General features: G+C 40.7%; 1 protein-coding gene across 2 annotated transcripts in view; it reads right to left on the reverse strand.

The window, feature by feature from the left end:
• Positions 1-19,372, reverse strand: part of MYLK4 (myosin light chain kinase family member 4) — a 252,149-nt gene that overhangs the window by 186,080 nt on the left and 46,697 nt on the right. The gene's annotated exons all lie outside the window — the stretch shown is intronic.

Below are 19,372 nucleotides of genomic sequence, written 5' to 3' on the forward strand. Positions count from 1 at the left end.
TTGTCATGGGTTTATATAATAAAACTTCAGCTGTCAGGAACTATATTAAATGGTTTTGGCCAGTCCAGTCAGTAACAATATAATCCCAGGTGCTCAGCAACATATAGGGTCACAGATGAGATCCCATTTCCAAGGTTACCGTTACACATGCCATGTTGTGTATCAACTTGTTAGACTTTGTCCTTCATATTCACATTACACTTATGTAGATATCAGATCTCCCTCAATCCTTAATTTAAATCAGTCTAGAATTAAAGGGATTTTCCAATCTCATAACTTGATGGCGTATCACTTAAGGCTCAGTCACACTAAACAACTTACCAGCGATCCCAACAACGATACAACCTGAGAGGGATCGCTGGTAAGTTGCTAGGAGGTCGCTGGTGAGATGTCACACTAAGCGACGCTCCAGCGATCCCACCAGCAACCTGACCTGGCAGGGATCGCTGGAGCGTCGCTACACGGGTTGCTGGTGAGCTGTCACACAGGCAGATCTCACCAGCAACCAGTGACCAGCCCCCAGCCAGCAGCGCCGCGTGGCAACCAACCCGATATTTACCTTGGTTCCTAGCGCACACCGCTTAGCGCTGGCTCCCTGCACACCTAGCCACAGTACACAATTGGTTAATTACCCGATGTGTACTCTGCTATGTGTGCAGGCAGCAGGAGCCGGCTTCTGTGGACGCTGGTAACCACGGTAAACATCGGGTAACCAAGAAGCCCTTACCTTGGTTACCCGATATTTACCTTCGTTACCAGCGTCCACAGAAGCCGGCTCCTGCTGCCTGCACACGTACCTACACACGTACCAGAGTACACATCATCTACAACTTTATACATTAGATAGCAGGTACAGATCTTCCAGCAAATTTCAAGTTTACAGAGAATACTCAGACACATTCTCAGTTTCTACTGAGTTGTTTCTTATCTTACTGGTCTTGTGAGTCACAGCCCAACACAGCCTAATTCTATGCCCAAATGATGATGGTCACTTTCCCTTCCTGGGGCTCCATGTCTGACACTTGGGGGGACTCCAACCGGGAAAACTACCTACAGTCAGGTACCAGTCGGTCTCCACCTGCTAATTTTGAGACTTGGGGCCTTACTGATAGAGTCTTGTACTCCAGAATTTCCTTCCTGAGGCCACTTTGACAGAAGGCCAATCTCTAGGCTCAGCGTTGCTTTACGCTCTGTGTCTCAGTCAACCCTTCAGGATCATGCGATCTCCAATTCGGTCTCCTTTCTTCCTATTTGTCTGCCACAAATCACCCACTCCATGTGGCGTTGATGACTTACAGACTAAACATCTGTTTCTGTCACACATTGAGTCTTCACTAACTTTCTAAAAGGAGCTGTCTCTTTCCTTAAGAACTAACTCCTCCCATTGTGGGCTAGTCCCAATACTTACCTATCTCTTACGCCATAGACTGGTAACTAGATATATAGAGTATATCACAAAAGTGAGAATATCCCTCCAACTTTTGAAAATATTTAAAAATTGGGAGGGACCCCAAGTAATTTTTTTCATATAATTTATTTGGCTAAATAGCTGTACAAGCAATGTATCTATTATCTATCTATCTATCTATCTATCTAACTATCTACAGTATATCGCAAAAGTGAATACACCCATTACATTTTTTAAACTATTTTAGACAACACTGAACACATGACATTTTGATACAATGTAATGTAGTCAGTGTACAGCTTGCATGTGTAAATTTGGTGTGCCCTCTAAATAATTCAACACTCAGCCATTAATGTCTAAACCGCTGGCAGTAAAAGTGAGTACACCTCTAAGTAAAAATGGCCAAATTGTGCTCAATATTTTGTGTGGTCACCATTATTTTCAAGCACTGCCTAAACTCTCTTGGACATGGAGTTCACTAGTATGTCACATGAGCCACTGAAATCTACTTCCATCCTCTTTCACTGTTTGTTTGAAGATGCCCCACAGATGTTCAATAGGGTTCAGGTCTGGAGACATGCCTGGCCAGTCCAGCACCTTTACCCTCAGTTTCTTTAGTATGTCTGTGGTTGTCTTGAAGGTGTGTTTGGGGTTTTTATCATATTGGAATATTGCTCTGCAGCCCAGTTTCTGAAGGGCGGGGATCATGCTCTGCTTTAGAATGTGACAGTAGATGTTGGCATTCATGGTTCCCTCAATGAACTCTAGCTCCCCATAGCCAGTAGCACTCATACAGCCCCAGACCATGACCATGACACTCCACATCATTCTTGTCTATAGTCAAGATGCACTTGTCTTTGTACTCCTCACCTGGTTGCTGCCACACATGCTTGACACCATCTGAACCAAATAAGTTTATCTTCGGATCATCAGACCACGTAACATAGTTCAGAAATCCATGTCCATAGTCTGCTTGTCTTCAATAAACGGATTGTATCATCTTTAGAAGAGGCTTCTCTCTGTGACGACAGCCATGCAGACCAACTTGATGGAGTGTGCGGCGTATTTTCTGAGCACTGACAGCCTGACCCCTCACCTCTTTAACCTTTGCAGCAATGCTGACAGCACTTATACATTTATTTTGAAAAGACAACCTCTGGATATGACGCTGAGTATGTGCACTCAACCTCTTTGCTCGACCATGGCGACTCCTTTTCTGAGTGGAACCTGTCTTGTTAAACCGCTATATGGTCTTGACCATTGGGCTGCAGCTCAGTTTCAGGGTATTTGAAATTTTCTTATTGCCTAGGTCATTTTATGTAGAGCAATAATTATATTTTCAGCTCCTCAGAGTACTCTTTGTAATAAGGTGTCATGTGGAACATCTAGTGACCAGTATTAGAGTGTGTGAGTGATAACATCAAATTTAACACAATGGCTCCCCATTCACAAAATAAACCTTATAGCGCTAATGAGTCAGATGACATTGGGAGAGGGAAAATGGCTGATTGGGCACAATTTGGCTATTTTCATTTAGTGGTGTCCTCACTTTTGTTGCCAGCAGTTTAGACATTAATGGCTGTATACAAGCTGTACACTCACTACTTTACACTACAAAGTATTATATCTTTAGTGTTGTCCCATGAAAAGATATAATAAAATATGTACAAAAATGTGCAGGGTATACTCATGTATGTGAATTGCTATGTAATTCACAAGAAACATTATCACATATGACCTTGCTGTACATTATACAGGAATACATTATAATACATCACATAATCATCTCCGTTTAAATGACATATTATTTACAAAATTTTCACTTTACACTACATGACAACACGATTGTTGTCTTCAAGAGAATTAATGCAACAACACCCAGTTCACATTCTTACACATATGAGAGCAAACCACGCCATTAGTCTGAATTGTCAATCTTCAGGAGCGCACCACAAGCATGAAGTCAAGAGGCAGAGGAACGGTGTGCTCCTGAATACTGAAGATAAGTATACACCTTCAAAGGGGTTGTCTGGCCTAATTCCACAAGTCTGCAGTCACTCTATGTGACTGCAGACTTGTGAATCTTCAAACCGCACGCAATGTACGCTGTGAGGATTTAACGGTGCCCGAGCCAGGAATGTCAGTCATGTATCCGCGAGTATGTAATATGCATTCTCCCGGCAAGAACCTGACTAGATACTTGCAGCCACATGACCACCATTCCTAACTCTGACAGTGGCGAATCCTCACAGCCCACAGTGCGTGTGATGTGAAGATTCACAAGTCTGCAGTCACATAAAGTGACTGCAGACTTGTGTGAGTTTAGACCAGACAACCCCTTTAACCTAGCATGGCCTTTTTAGAGACTGTGAATGCTCAAAGCTTATATGTTGCTTTATATTATGCCCTGCTTATTCAACTATAGAGTAATACAACTAAGGCTAAGTTCACACAACATTCGGAAAAGTGGTACGATTTTTTTCCTCACTTGTCCTCCATGTGCAGTTTGCATGCAATTAAATGTTTCCTTTTATAGTAGCAGTTATTAATCATTTGACCATTTACAGTTTCCTACATTACAGAATTGTAATATACAAACGGATGCCATACTGTGGTATTAGATTTTTTTCTCACACCAATAGACTTCAATGGGGAGTCCCATCTGATTTCAGTCAAATCACAGCATTCTGCAATTTTTTTCATATACGGCTGCCTAAACGAGCCCAAAGAAATATTATTCACCGTGCATTGGACACTGTATATATATATTTCTAAGTGGCAATGAAAGGAGTTATTGTAATTCCTTTCTCAATAAACTGTCCTTCAACTGTGCCTCTGTGTATTGGTCATCTGATCATGAAAAATACTATCACTCAAAATATAGAAATAAACTACCGAAGATTGCAAACACAATTGGTGTGGATTTCATTTGGCACACTGCAGCATTAAATACCAAGGCAAAATTATACTGAGCTGAATTTGTATCAAGGTTAGGAATGATATTAAATGCTGTCCATGGGAATCCTAAACTCGATAAGCGCAGAACAACAAAAAAAATAACACTGAAAGTATAAATATTTTGCGCTGTCAGAAACTAAAAATTGACGATTTAAAATTTGATTTCCTTTCATAAGTGGTCATCGCTGCCTGAAACTAAGGTACGAGTGTAAAGAATTGATGTTCTAATTATAATTCTTTCAAAACTAAACTGCAATAAATGGCCAAATGCAAGACCCTTGGTGGGTTGTATAAAGGAGTTTAAGAAGTTTGTATTAGTATATTTATGAGTGCTTACCGTATTTTTCGGACTATAAAACGCACCGGACTATAAGACGCACCCTTGTTTTAGAGGAGGAAAAAATAGAAAAAAATAAAATTAAAGTAAAAGAATGTGGTCATGACACACTGTTATTTTACTGCTGACAGTGTTACTGAGGTAATAATATCCCCAAATTCTGTCCTCATATCCTCCTTTCTGGGTACCTTGTATATATGGCCCCCATCGTGGAATATGTATGTTCCCCATCGTTGTGTGTGATCCTCCAATCTGGATTGTGTGTGTGTGTGTGTGTGTGTATAGTTATAGTGTGTGTGTGTGTGTCTGTGTGTATATAATGTGTGTGTGTCTGTGTGTATATAGTTATATAGTGTGTGTGTGTGTGTGTGTGCGTGTGTGTATGTGTGTGTAAAGATATGTATGTATATGTGTATATGTATATGATCCAACCCCATCCAGGTGTACAGTAATGCCTTTATATATTATTTATTGCCTTACTTTTACTGTTGTGCTGCTCACCATGCTTCAGTTTGGTCCTGGCATTACAAACTAAGTCTCACATATCTGAAGGACCTGCAGTGATGTAATGAAGAGGCGGGCACTGTGCTGCTCTGGCCACCCCTCTGCATTACATCACTGTAGGTCCTTGTCAGCTACGGGAGAGGCAGCAGGAGCAAAGTGAAAGTAATTTGAGCCCTCAGCACAGAGACTGCGGCTGTGCTGTGAAGGTATGCCGTGCTCTGGCCCGGACACTGCAGTGATCTGCACTTCCCCCCGGGCCATACATGACTGCAGCGTCCCCCTGCTCCTGCCTTCTACACAGCGGACACAGTCTCCCCAGCCGCTGCAGGAAGCCGGCGTCTGGAGCTCCCACGTGTGACCGCTGTTTACATTAAACAAGTATTCATTAGCTGCTCCTCACCCCCGCTGACTGCAGAGAGAGGTGAGCGGGGAGCAGCTAATGAATATTCACTGACTTTAAGCAGCGGGCACACGTGGTTTCTCCAGCAGCCGGCATCCTGCAGCAGCGACCATCCCTGCCTCCTGTGATCCCACTACATAGCGCTGACTCCCCACAGCTCCCTACCCCGCAGCTTCAGACCATAAGACGCACCCCACACTTTCCTCCCAAATTTGGAGGGAAAAAAGTGCGTCTTATGGTCCGAAAAATACGGTATATTGAGTCGCATATCTACATAGGGTTTTCATCCAGGCCATGTCCACTGGTAAACGTCTATGACTACTACAGTAGTGCTACACACACAGACTTACATTTTTAGGGCTACAAGATTTAAATCAAAATTTGAAACAAGTCATTCTGGATTTTAAACATCCAGATAGGACTGACTTTTTCCCCAAGAAAAACACATCAGTTAATATCAGGAGGATCCAGTCTTTGGTCCATTGTAAATTAATTGTACATTATAAAATTAGAGCTAGGCTCTTGATTTGATTTAATAATTTTTTCACTATGCCTTTCTAATATCATTTTCATGTATCCCTAAGTTATGTAAGGGGTTTCGGAGTTAATATTATATGCTACCTAAGGGCAGGTGTGAATAATGTTGCTTCTCCTGCCTTACCCTTGAGACATGGGGCCTACTAGTGTTTTCCAATATCTTCATTCCTATATTCATTAAAAAGCTAGTAAAAAGGATATAGTCCACTCCATCAATTAAAGATATTACAACAGCAGACGGCATAGATACTATATACTAAAGACCTTTGTGCTGATTATATGTTGGTGTTCATGGACTAGGTCAATGACATTTTCTTCCAGTGATGTTGATCATTGATCAGTTGGACTCAATCTTTTGATTTTCTATTATTTGGACCAAGATGGCCTTAATGCTGCTGACACATAAATCCTCCTATAAGCTATATATGCTATCTCCACTTCTAAACACTGAAACACTAACTAGTGAACGTGAACTGATGTCTTTCATATTGCTAAACTCTATTCCTCCACCCCGAAGTCTTCTGTTTCCTTTCCTATTGTTAAAGCACTACTCCAGTATCTTTTTTTTTTCCACTGCTGGAGTGGTCCTTAAAGGAAAGGTGCCGTAAAAAAAAAAATTTTGCAAAAACTAAAAAATGTGAAGTATTAATGTTTTAATGTTTTGTTTAAATATTATTTGGTTTTAATTGAGAAAAATATACAAAAAATATTTAAAAGTTTGATATTTTCCACTCTTAAACACTAGGGGGAGTAGCTGCTGAAATCCTACTGTAGAACTACTGTAGAAGTAGCTCACATTACAGCTTCAGTAAAAGTGGGTGGAATCTGCTCTCAGGAGTGTGATTTCACCTCCCCTTCCCAATGTGGATGTTTGCAAAAGGATAAGAGAGAATGAAGTTTAGAGACACAGTGCGGAGCCATTTTGTTGGTGACCGCAAAGTGATCCTAATCTCTAAAGTGTCACTAAGGACAGCTTGCATAGTGCCCCACTGTATCCCGTGCCGCACTGTATCCCGCGCCGCACTGTATCCTGCACTGTTTATTGTTTCCCGCACCGCACTGTATCCTGCAATGTATCCCACGCCGCACTGTATCCCAGGTTGCACTGGATCCATCACCCCCATATACTGTGCTGTCGGACGGGATTGGAGGTCCGAGGTGACATGCGGAGAGGAGGGGTGATCTGCAGCCTGAGAGGCACTACACTACAGATGTAATGCCGCGATCACCGCTTCCAGCCGCATGCATTCACCTCAGACCTGAGCCCCCGGCAGCCTGTCCTGTCAGCCTGGTGTCTGTTCTTCCTGTCAGCGATCACAGCACAGAGGAGCAGAGGCCCAAGGTAAGCACATGTGAAGAGGGGGAGGGGAGCGGCAGAGTGGGGGGTGAGTGGAGGTTGGGTGGTGAGCAGCGGGGGAGGGAGTGATGAGCGGCAGAGTGAACTGAGGGGGGCAAGCGGAGGGGGGGCGAGCAGCGGTGCAATCACTGCTGCCCAACACCGGTACTCACCCCATTCCGGCAGGTGACAGGGTGAAAGTGCAGCACACAGCATACGCTGTGAACGTTACAAAGATGGAGGCGATCTCCTCCCTCTGCAGTGATCTGGACAGCCCAGGGGCATGTCCAATTCACAGCAGTGAGTTCTCTGTGTTAGATAATAGGGTCACAGCCCGACAATCAGAATCAATGCAGAGGGCTGCCATAAATGAGGTGAGTAACTGTCGTTATACACAGCAGATCCAAGTTGGCAGCCCCCTGTGTTTCATTAGAAATAGAATTAAAGTGACTTTGTTATAGAAGGAAATCATGTCAGACTAACCTGATTTCCTTCTATAACAAGGTCACTGAATGGTTGGACCAGGGGAATGCCATGGATATAGTGTACCTTGACTTCAGTAAGGCATTTGATAAAGTATCTCATAACATTCTCATTGAAAAAATTATCAATTATGGAATCGACAAAAAAATTAGTTAGATGAATTCACAACTGGCTTAATGATCAGGCACAACGAGTAATACTAAATGGATACACATCAACCTGGAGGAAAGGCAAAAGCAGGGTGCCGCAAGGCTCTGTCCTGGGGCCAGTGCTGTTTAATTACTTTATAAATGATCTGGATAATGAAATTATTGGGAAACTCATAAAATTTGCAGATGATACTAAGGCAGGCTTTGCACACTACGACATCGCAGGTGCGATGTCGGTGGGGTCAAATCGAAAGTGATGCACATCCAGCGTCGCAGTCGATATCGTAGTGTGCAAATCCTTTTTGATACGATTAACGAGTGCAAAAGCGTCGTTATCGTATCATCAGTGTAGGGTCCGACATTTCCATAATGCCGGTGCAGCGACAGGTACGATGTAGTTCCTCGTTCCTGCGGCAGCACACATCGCTGTGTGTGAAGCCACAGGAGCAAGGAACATCTCCTACCTGCGTCCCAGTTGCAATGCGGAAGGACAGAGGTGGGCGGGATGTTTACAAAATTGCGTTCCACCACCAGATTCCTCCTGTCCTTCCATCCTGAAGTGACCTATCATGGAGTGCATCCCGTGCAGACAGATATTCCTTCCTCCCCCGGAAATAGTGTATTATGGACCGCATATATGCGTTCCGCCCACAACACTATGTCATCTTTTCCATACAGAAGTGAGATATCGTAAAGCACATTCTGCGCTCTATTATTATTTAAAGGAAAATACCCTATTCTCCACGCATCCAGTATCTATTAATAGGTTTTATATTTGCAGGAATCATGTTTGCATTTATCTAGAAAAAATTACTCAAATCCTACGTATTTATTAATCAACAATTATTATTTCTTCTATGCTTTTCTACTTTTTATTTTTTATTTTTTACCCCCAAAATGCCTCCCCCTGACACGTGCCGCTCGGGGCAGACCGCCCCCTCCGCCCCCTCTTTGCGACGCCTCTGCTTGACATACACAGGTATAGTCCCACACACGTAGCTTGCTGCCAATTAATGGAGCTCTGTCATTATAAAAAAAAGTCAGTGAAAGCCCAAGTGGTAGAAGGGAAGAGGTCAGCCCTCATATCTTTGAAAAGTCGTCTTCATTATTTCATAGCAAGCAAAAAAAATCAGTTTGGAAGAGTACAGGTAAACAACGGTAGGCTACAACTGTTTTGTGTCTACTAATACTTCAACAGGTCTCAGAGTCAAAAGACACAAAATGGCCTTAGCCTGCTGTTGTTTGCCTATACCTTACCACCTGATTTTTTTTCTGCTTGCTATAAATAATAAAGATGCTTGTTCCATGATGCGGTAAGTGGCATCATCTTTACCTCTACTACTTGAAGCAACAGATCAAGTCATACAACACATTGCTCTGTAAGTAATGTTCTTCTCTATTGCCATACATAGGAATACTGTATATGACAGCCTAGTGCATTATTTGGTCATAGGTCCTGCCAAACTTCAAAAACCCATGCATGCTCTGTTCCCATGCAAAATAATTTGCTACATACAACAGGTGATATAAGTATTGAACATGTAACCAATTTTCTACATAAATATATTTCTAAGCATACGTGCACACGATCAGGACCCGCTGCATCCTGGACGCAGTGGGTTCTGACATGCGGGGCCATGAGTCTCTTTTTCGCAAGATACTGCAGCTGACCGTGCCCATGATCCGGGCTCGAGCAGTTGCGGTCTCTCTCTTCTGTTCTCCCTGCAGAGAACGCTTGCGACTCCGCAGCAAACAACTGACATGCTTGCAGCTCGAAAACTCGCACTGCAAGTCAGTTTACACTTTTCTAGAAATCCCATCCACTGTGCTTGTACTGTACATCGCAGCATTTTGGACACAGCTAAAGCAGGCTGGGTCCAAAACGCTGTGAACACTGATCATGGGCACATACCCTAAAGGTGCTATTGACGTGAATTTCTCACCAGATGACAATAACAACTCATACAATCCACGTAGGCAAATAAATTAAATCATAGATATCCATAAATTTAGTGATGTGTAATAATGAGAAATGACACAGGGAAAAAGTATAGAACATGATTACTGAAATTTATTTAGTACTCATACAAAATCCCTTGTTGGGGATCACAACAACTAGAGATGAGGTTCAGTGTTCGGAGTTTGGGCTCGGAAACGGACTATCAAAAATACAAACTTTGGGTTCGATGTTCGCGTGAGTTACGAGTGCAAACCACTCAAGAGAGCAGCGCTGTGCTTAGGGATGACTGATGCTCAACCCTGTGCAAGCCGCGTGCAGTGTTTGAACGGCTCGCACTTGGGATAAAATCAGCGTGATCATATGTAATGTGTAAACACAAACGGAATTTTAAAAAAAAAAAAACAAAAACATAAAATTTCACAATTTTCAAACTTTGAAATTTCATGCATGTAAATCCGAGAGTTATGTCATAAGGCCACTTTACACGCAACGACATCGCTAACGAGAGGTCGTTGGGGTCACGGAATTCGTGACGCACATCCGGCATCGTTAGCGACGTTGTTGCGTGTGAAACGCAGGAATGACCGTTAATGATCAAAAATACTCACCATATCGTTGATCGTTGACACGTCGTTCTAATCTCAAATATCGTTGCTGCTGCAGGTACGATGTTGTTCGTCGTTCCTGCGGCATCGCTATGTGTGACACCGCAGGAATGAGGAACATCACCGTCCCTGTGGCCGCTGGCAATGAGGAAGGAGGGAGGTGGGCTTGATATTATGGCCACTCATCTCCGCCCCTCCGCTTCTATTGGGCGGCCGCTTAGTGACGCCGCTGTGACGCCGCACGAACCGCCCCCTTAGAAAGGAGGCGGTTCGCCGGCAACAGCGACGTCGCTAGGCAGGTAAGTACGTGTGACGGCTGTTAGCGATGTTGTGCGCCACGGGCAGCGATTTGCCCGTGACGCACAACCGATGGGGGCGGGTGCTTTCAACAGCGACATCGCTAGCAATGTCGCTGTGTGTAAAGTGCCCTATACAAAATAGTTACTAAATAATATTTCCCACATGTCTACTTTACATGAGCACAATTTTTGAAACTTTTTTTTTTGTTAGGAAGTTAGAAGGGTTCAAAGTTCATCAGCAATTTCTCATTTTTCCAACAAAATTTACAAAGCCATTTTTTTAGGGACCACATCACATCTGAAATTACCTTGAGAGGCCTAGGTGACAGAAAATACCACAAAGTGACATAATTCTAAAAACTGCACCCCTCACACTGCTCAAAACCATCACCCAAGATAGGAGACCTAATAGATAGAATTTCCCTTCACAATGCATTTGAACACAGCTTCACCCTAAGGGAAAAGAAATACAAAAAAAATACAACCGAAATTGGCTCCCCTAAATCAAAACATTTACACAACTACACATAAAAGAAACCATTGACTAGGACTACAAATCTCATGCCATTATATATTCAAACTCATTTAATGTATGTATTGTAACTGCAAAAAACTCACCAGATTGACAGAAATATTAATCAAGTGTAAAAAGAACTCTAAACTCTGATCTCTGTATGTAAATTGCTTTGTTACCCCCGGTTAACCCTATATAACCATGAACTTCTTTTTTCCTACTATTACCCCATGCTATCCCAACTCAGACCTCCCAATTTTAACTTGAAAAATCAATAAAAACAATTGAATCACAAAACACGTGTGAAACTTTCCATTAACCCCATAATGAGGAAGCCAATTTTGACCTTAACCCCTTCACGACCAGACGATTTTTCGCTTTCCGTTTTCTTTTTTCGCCATTCTTCTTCAGAGAGACATAACTTTTTTTATTTTTCAGTCAATATGGTCATGTGAGGGCTCAATTTTTGCGGAATGAGCTGTATTTTTAAATTAAACCATACGTTTTACCATATAGTGTACAGGAAAACTGCAAATAAAATTCCAAATGCAGAAAAATTGCCAAAAAAGTGCGATAGCACTATTGTTTTTGAGATATTTTATTCACTTTATTAACTATATGGTAAAACTGATGTGTGGGTGTGATGCCTCAGGTCAGTGCGAGTTCGTTAACACCAAACATGTATAGGTTTACTTTTATATAAGGGGTTAACAAATTTGGAAGTTTGTCCAAAAAAAGTGTCGCACGTTTTACGCCATATTCCATGAGCCATAGTGTTCTCATTTTTCGGGATCTATGGCTCAGTGATGGCTTATTTTTTGCGTCTCGAGCTGACATTTTTAACGGTACAATTTGTGCGCAGATGCTACGTTCTGATCGCCAGTTATTGCATTTTGCGCAAAATTTGTGGTGACCTAAAAACGTAATTTTGGCGTTTGGAAAATTTTTGCTGCTACGCCGTTTACTGATCAGATTAATTGATTTTATATTTTGATAGATCGGGCGTTTCTGAATGCAGCGATACCAAATATGTGTATATATTTTTTTTAACCCTTTAATTTTCAATGGGGCGAAAAGGGGGTGATTTGAACTTTTAGGTTTTTGTAAAAAAAAAATTTAAACTTTTTATTTTTACTTTTTTTATTTTACTAGTGGGGACTACATGGATCAGCAATCTGATCGCTCTGCCGTATCTGCTAATCACAGCTATACAGCTGTAAACAGCAGATACGCTCATTTTCTGCTTCACTCGGCTCCGGGCCGAGTGAAACCGAAAGTAATTCATGTGAGCTACAGGAGTCATCACATGACCCTGTGCTACCATGACAACCACCGGAAGTCACGTAATCACGTCACGTCACATATTGACAGCGCTATTTAAGGGGTTAAACGGCACAAGCAGATAACGATTCTGCTCGTGTCCAGCAGGCACACAACTCAGCTGTGAAAATCAGCTGAGATGTGCGACGCTCGCGGCATGCTGCCAGCGGCAGACCGCGGGCAGTAACTATGACCGCTAGGATGTAATACTACTGCCCGCGGTCGTTAAGGGGTTAAAGGGCACCAATCACCAGGATTCTCCTATTTAACCTAAAGCCAGTGCTATACTGGTACTATCATGCTGACTCTATACATACCTTTAGTGGTCAGCTAGGATGTATAAGTTTTGAAACACAAGCAAGTAAAGTTTGTAAAATCAGTAGCTTGTTGAGTGACAGCAGCTTCCGATCAGCTGATAGCTGGGGTAGGTATTCATAGTTATCCTCTCTCCCGTTACTTATGCTAATTCTATTATACAATCGTTTTACTCTGTGACTAAAATGACCTGTGCTGATGTCATACCCATGTGACCAGAAGATGCGGGCCTCAGCCAACATAGCTTATACCAGGAAGCAACATTCTTCTGTTAGCTGAGGCCCCGCACCTTCTGGTCACATGGGTAGGACATCAGCACAGGTCATTTTAATCACAAAGTAAAACGATTGTATAATAGAATTAGCATAAGTAACAGGGGAGGGGTTAACTATGAATACCCACCCCAGCTATCAGCTGATTAGCAGCTGCTGTCACACAACAAGCTACTGATTTTATAAACTTTACTTGCTTGTGTTTGAAAACCTATACATCCTAGCTGACAACAAAAGATATGTATAGAATCAGCCTGATAGTGCCAGTATAGTACTGGCTTTAATGACTAGGCAACATTTTAGAAATCTGATCAGATGCCACTTTATGATGTAATAACTCTGGAACATATTGTACTTTATGATGGTGGTAAATTCAGGATGATATTTTTTGCATTTATTTGTAAAATAAAACCTGAAATTTGGTGAAAACTTTGAAATTTTCAAATTTGCCTTCAAACCAGAGAGTTATATTACACAATAGTTCATAAATAACATTATCATCAGTCACCATTTTTGAAACATCATTTTTTGTTAAGAAGTTAGAACGACAAAGTTTATCAGCAATTTCTGTATAGGGACTGGTTAGGAGAGCAGGGACAGCTCAGGTGAGGTTAGGAGATGACCATCTACACTCTAACTAGTGCCAGGGCCCACCATTGTTATTGTGTCCTTGGTGTTTCCCCCTTGTCTGTGGTGTTGTTTAGGTGTTTTTTCGTTAAATATCAGAGCTCGGTTGGCCTGAACACGCTCGCCACACCCATTGCGTGACAGGTGCTTCACAGGAATGAAAAAAAATGTGCATGTTATCTAAAAATGTTGTTTTAGCCCTAGTTTACTGACTTTTACAATTAATAGGATAATAAAATGGACCCCAAAATTTGTCACCCAGTTTTCTCTGTTTTCTCTGATGGAATGGAAGGAACAATATTTGAATTTTGGAACACAAATTTGGCTTAATGTTGCAGGACTCATAAGGTACCTAAACCGTAGAAAACCCCATCAAGTGACCCCATTTTGGAAACTACATGCCTCAAGGATTTTATTCAGAAGTATAATGAGCATTTTGATCCACACAGGTACTTCTTAACATTTGATAACATTAGGTCCTCATATTAAAAATCTTCATTTTTTTCACAAAAATGTTGCTTTAGCACTGAACTTCTCAATTTTACAAGAGGTACCACCAAAATATGGACCTCAGTTTGTTACCCAATTTCTTAGGAGCACTGAGATACCCCATATGTAGTAAAAAAAAGTTCTGCTTGGACAAATGGGAGAGTTCGGAATGGAAGGAGCAACATTTGAATTTTGGAAAGCAAATTTGTCTGAAATAGATTGTGGGCACCATGTTGCATTTACAGGACCCTTAAGCTACCTAATCAGCAAAAAAAAAAAAAACTATAAGTGAATCCACTTTGGAAACTAGACCAATTAAGGAATCTATATAGGGGTGTGTGGAGCATTTTTAAAACCATAGGTGCTTCACGGAACTTTTTAAAATGTGAATGTGAAGATTATATATAACTTTTTTTTCAGCTAAAATGTAATTTTAGCAATGGATAATAGGAGAAAAGATACCATATTTTTTTTAGGCAATTTCTCCCGAACACAGTGATACTCCATGCAGAGCCTAAAACTAATGTTTGGGCACATGGCAGGGTTTGGAACAGCGCTATTTGATTTTTGGAACACAAATTTTGACAATGTGTTGCATTTGTAGAGCTCCTAAGGTGTCAAAAATGCAGAAACACCCACGTGACCCCATTTGGCAAACCAAACCCTATAATGAATATATTGGTGTGGTGAAGATTTTTAACCTACAAATTACACAAAATTTTATTAGATTGGGCGGTGACAACAAAAAACGCAGGGTTTTTCAGCTAAAATTTTACTTTAGCCTCGACATTTGCATTCACACAAAGGGTAATAGGACAAAATAGACAGGACCATTTATTATACAATTTTTACAGAATTTGACAGTACCCCTTATGTGTTTGTATACTACTATTTGAGTGCACAGTGGCGATATGATGGGAAGGAGCGTGACTTGGTATTTAGAACGCATATTTCGTTTGCATAGATAGTGGTCTCCATTAGCCGAGCCTTTGAGGTGCCAGATTAGCAGAAACCCCATAAGTGACCCCTTATTCAAAACGTCACTCCATAAGGAATTAATCTAGCGGTGTAATGAGTATTTGACTGACAGGAGTCTCACAGAATTTTATAACATTGGGATGTGGAAATATAATATTTTAGTGGTAAAAGTTATTTTTTTAATAGTTGCAAATTTGTTACACAAGGGTTAAAAGGTGAAAATGGACATCACAATTTATTGCGCAATTTCTCTAGAATGTGGTGATGCCCTATATGTCATCAGAAACTACTCTTTGGTCACATAAAGGGCTGAGCAGGAAGGAGCGCTATTTGGTTTTTGGAGTACAGATTTTGCTAAAATAGTTTGCAGGCTACATTTGCAAAGCCCCTGAGGTACCAGAACAGCAGAAAAATAACAAAAGTGCCCCAAATGTAGAAATTGTACCTCTCAAATAATTTATCTGTGGCCACAGTGGTTATTTAGTACTATGCCACACTTTATCTGGAGAATTACAAATATGCCAGTTTAGTGCCCATACATTGTGCCCCCATATATTGTAGCGCCCCCGTATATTGTGCCAGCTTGTGTTTCTGGAGACACACACTCTGTAAATTGTTAACTGGACTCTCGCCACTTCAATAATGCCACACACTTGACTGCTTACTGCGGGTTAGGCACATGGTGCCTCAAAATGAGGGGGGCATTCAGAATTGGGAGCGCAGATTTCACTGGGTTATTTTGTGGGGTGATAGCCATATTGCTTTTCCAGAGTCTTTGGGCTATGTGCCCACGCTGCAGAAAATGCGCGGATTTTGCCGTGGATTTCTCGCGGAAAAGCCGCGGATTTTCCAGAATCTGCAGCACAGCTACTCCCCAGCCATTTCTATGGCATTTGGGAAATGCTGTGCCCACGCTGCGGATTTTTCCGCAGCGGAAATCGTGCAGATTTTCGTGCGGAAAAATCTGCAGCATGTCAATTATTGTTGCGGATTTTTGTGCAGATTTTGTCTATTCAATTGAATTAAAAAAAAAAAAAAAAAACGCAAAATCCGCAACAAAATCCGCGTCAAATCCACGTCAAATCCGCATCAAATCCGCACCTATGAAAAGGTGCGGATTCCGGGGGAAAGCTGCGGATTTTGATGCAGAAAAATCCGCAGATACAGAGTCCCGTGGGCACATACCCTTACATCGTGGTTCCATGTAATTCCCCCAAAAATGTGATTCAGATGAAATACCTGACGGAACCACTCACTCTAGAATGAAGAAATTCTCTGCAGTACAAGAATAAGGTTTTTTGTTGCTCAGTTCACTGTGCGATATTAGTGATAGGACGGATTTATTCTGGGGGTTGGTGCGATTACATTGATACCAGATTAATATATAGTTTTTTTAATGTTCTGCTTCTAGCACACAGAAAAAAATGCTTTTTTAGGATAAATAGTTTTTCCAATATTCTGAGAGCTGTAACTTTTTTATTTTTTGTCAAACAGGGCTGTATGGGGGCTTATTTTTTGTGCGACGAGTTGGAGATTTTTTGGTACCATTATGGGGAACATAACATTTTTTAATGCTTTTTATTTAGATTTTTTTAGATGAATAATGAACAAAAACCAGCAATTCACTTATTATTTTTTATATTGCTTTTTGCACGGTTCACTGTGCGGTAAAGGCGATAAGAATGATTTATTTTTTGGGACAGTATGGTAATGGCGAAACCAGACTTATTTCGCTTCGCTTTGCTATTTTTATACACTAAAATATATATTTTACAAAAATGTATTCTGAGAGCTGTAACTGTTTATTTTTTTTCCAAATGATCATATTATAGGGCTTGTTTTTCCGGGATAGTTTGGAGTTTTCATTTCTACCATTTTTTTTACATATGACTTTTTATTCACTTTTTTATGTGTCAGTATGATGAAAGAAATGCAATTTTTTTTACATGTTTTTTATTAATTTTTTTACGAAATTCATCATACATTATAAGTAACATGACATTTTTTGTTTTGTTGTGGTATTACCAATTATGTGTACATTTCTTTGTTTATTTTTGTTTGAACACAAAAGCTGCATTTTTAGTGGTGAAACACCTTTTTGTGATTTGTGTGCACTTTTTTGTCTTTTTTACTTATTGTAGTTAACTTTTTTTTTACTTTTTCACTTAGTCCCACTGTGGCACATGATTTTTTTTTCAGTTTGATCACTTGTTTAATGCACTGCTCTACTCGAGTACAGCAGCAAATGAGACATGTCAATGATTTACTGATAGCCTAAAAGACCCTGCTTATAGCTGCATATTACAGGCCACCGTTATCTGATGACCCCAGGGTACCAAGGCAATTATCATCGCTGGGGTCTGATCTTGCCATAGTAAGTTTTTTACCCCCCCAACCGTTTAACCGCTTAGATACCGCTGTCGCATTTGACAGCAATAGTTAAGGGATTAATCGGCCCCAATCAGTTCTAAAACTGGTCGGGCCCGATGCCGATGTCATGTACATCTGTTACCCATGGGATTGTCATGAGCTATTTGTTTATTCCTCAGCGCCATTAAAAAGCGGCGCTGAGGAATAAGGTCTCTGAATGACTGCCATTAAAAGGCGCATCAGCGATCGTAATGGGGTTAAACTACTGTTTTTTTTAATACAAAATACTGCCCAACTTTCTGCCATTCTGCACACGATTATCATGAAATGTAATGGAACTGCTGAAGGAGACAGTCTGAAAACAGTATAACTATAACATTTTACAGTATTTAAAATACCCTAAATATTAGGGCATGTCGACCAAATGCCTATTTACAAAGACATGTGGGATTGTATCTGTAACTAACAGGTGGCATATCTGTAAAGCAACATATGTTGCCTTTACTGAGTCCAAAAAAGCATCTGCCAGTAAGAGGTTTAAGTAAAACAAACAGGGATTTAGTCAGCATTGCCGTGAAAAGAAAGAGAGCGAACTGGGGGTAGTACAGAATAAACTGTAGATTGTAGTAATAGAAAAACCTTTCGACTTCCAAAATGAAAGCTCCATCAGGGTATTTACAAAAAGTGTTACCATTATAAATAGGCGACAGTTATCAGCGAATCCATTCATCTAATAATCTAATGCCGTCATTCAATACTCACTTCAGTAAAAGGCCCAATCACACGAGCAGATAATATGTCAGATATGAACGCGCACGATAATTGCTTGACTGATTGACAAGTGATGAAATGCTTATGCTTATGATTAATTGTGAAGATAAAGTTGAGTTCACATGTCCTATAATCATCCGTTAGAACGGATCCTGCAGAGACCCGTTGGCAAAATGATTTCTGGCGGATCCATTTTTTTTAATATGGGAGTCTACGGAGGACGGATCCATTAATGGATTGCTCTATATCTTCCATTTATAACATATCCAGTAAGAAACAAAAATGGATCCATTACAAATGCAAGAAAAACTGATGGCTAAATACAAGTCTGTTAACGGATCTTTTCTCCATAGACTCCAATGTTAAAAAAATGGATCCGGCAGACATCAGTTTTAACAAAAGTCAAAAAAGTTGTGCTTCCACAACTTTTTTGCCAACAGATCTCTGCAGGATCCGTTCTAACAAATGATTACTGGACAAGTGAACTCTGCCTGTTATAGGTAACCAAACATACAAATAAAAGTAATTTGATATAACATTTTGTTATATAGACATAAAACATTTGATAAAAGACCTAATCTTGGTAAATAGCAACATTGTATGAAGATGGAGTATAATTATTTGGCTGAGACCGATATTTGATCACTTACAGTGATCTAATTGAAGATCACTGATATAAATATCTGCTTATGTCAATGAAGATTTTAAGATATAGAAATCTGTATTAAGATATTAAAAAA

The sequence above is a fragment of the Anomaloglossus baeobatrachus genome, chromosome 6 (assembly GCF_048569485.1).
Source record: "Anomaloglossus baeobatrachus isolate aAnoBae1 chromosome 6, aAnoBae1.hap1, whole genome shotgun sequence".
NCBI lineage: Eukaryota > Metazoa > Chordata > Amphibia > Anura > Aromobatidae > Anomaloglossus > Anomaloglossus baeobatrachus.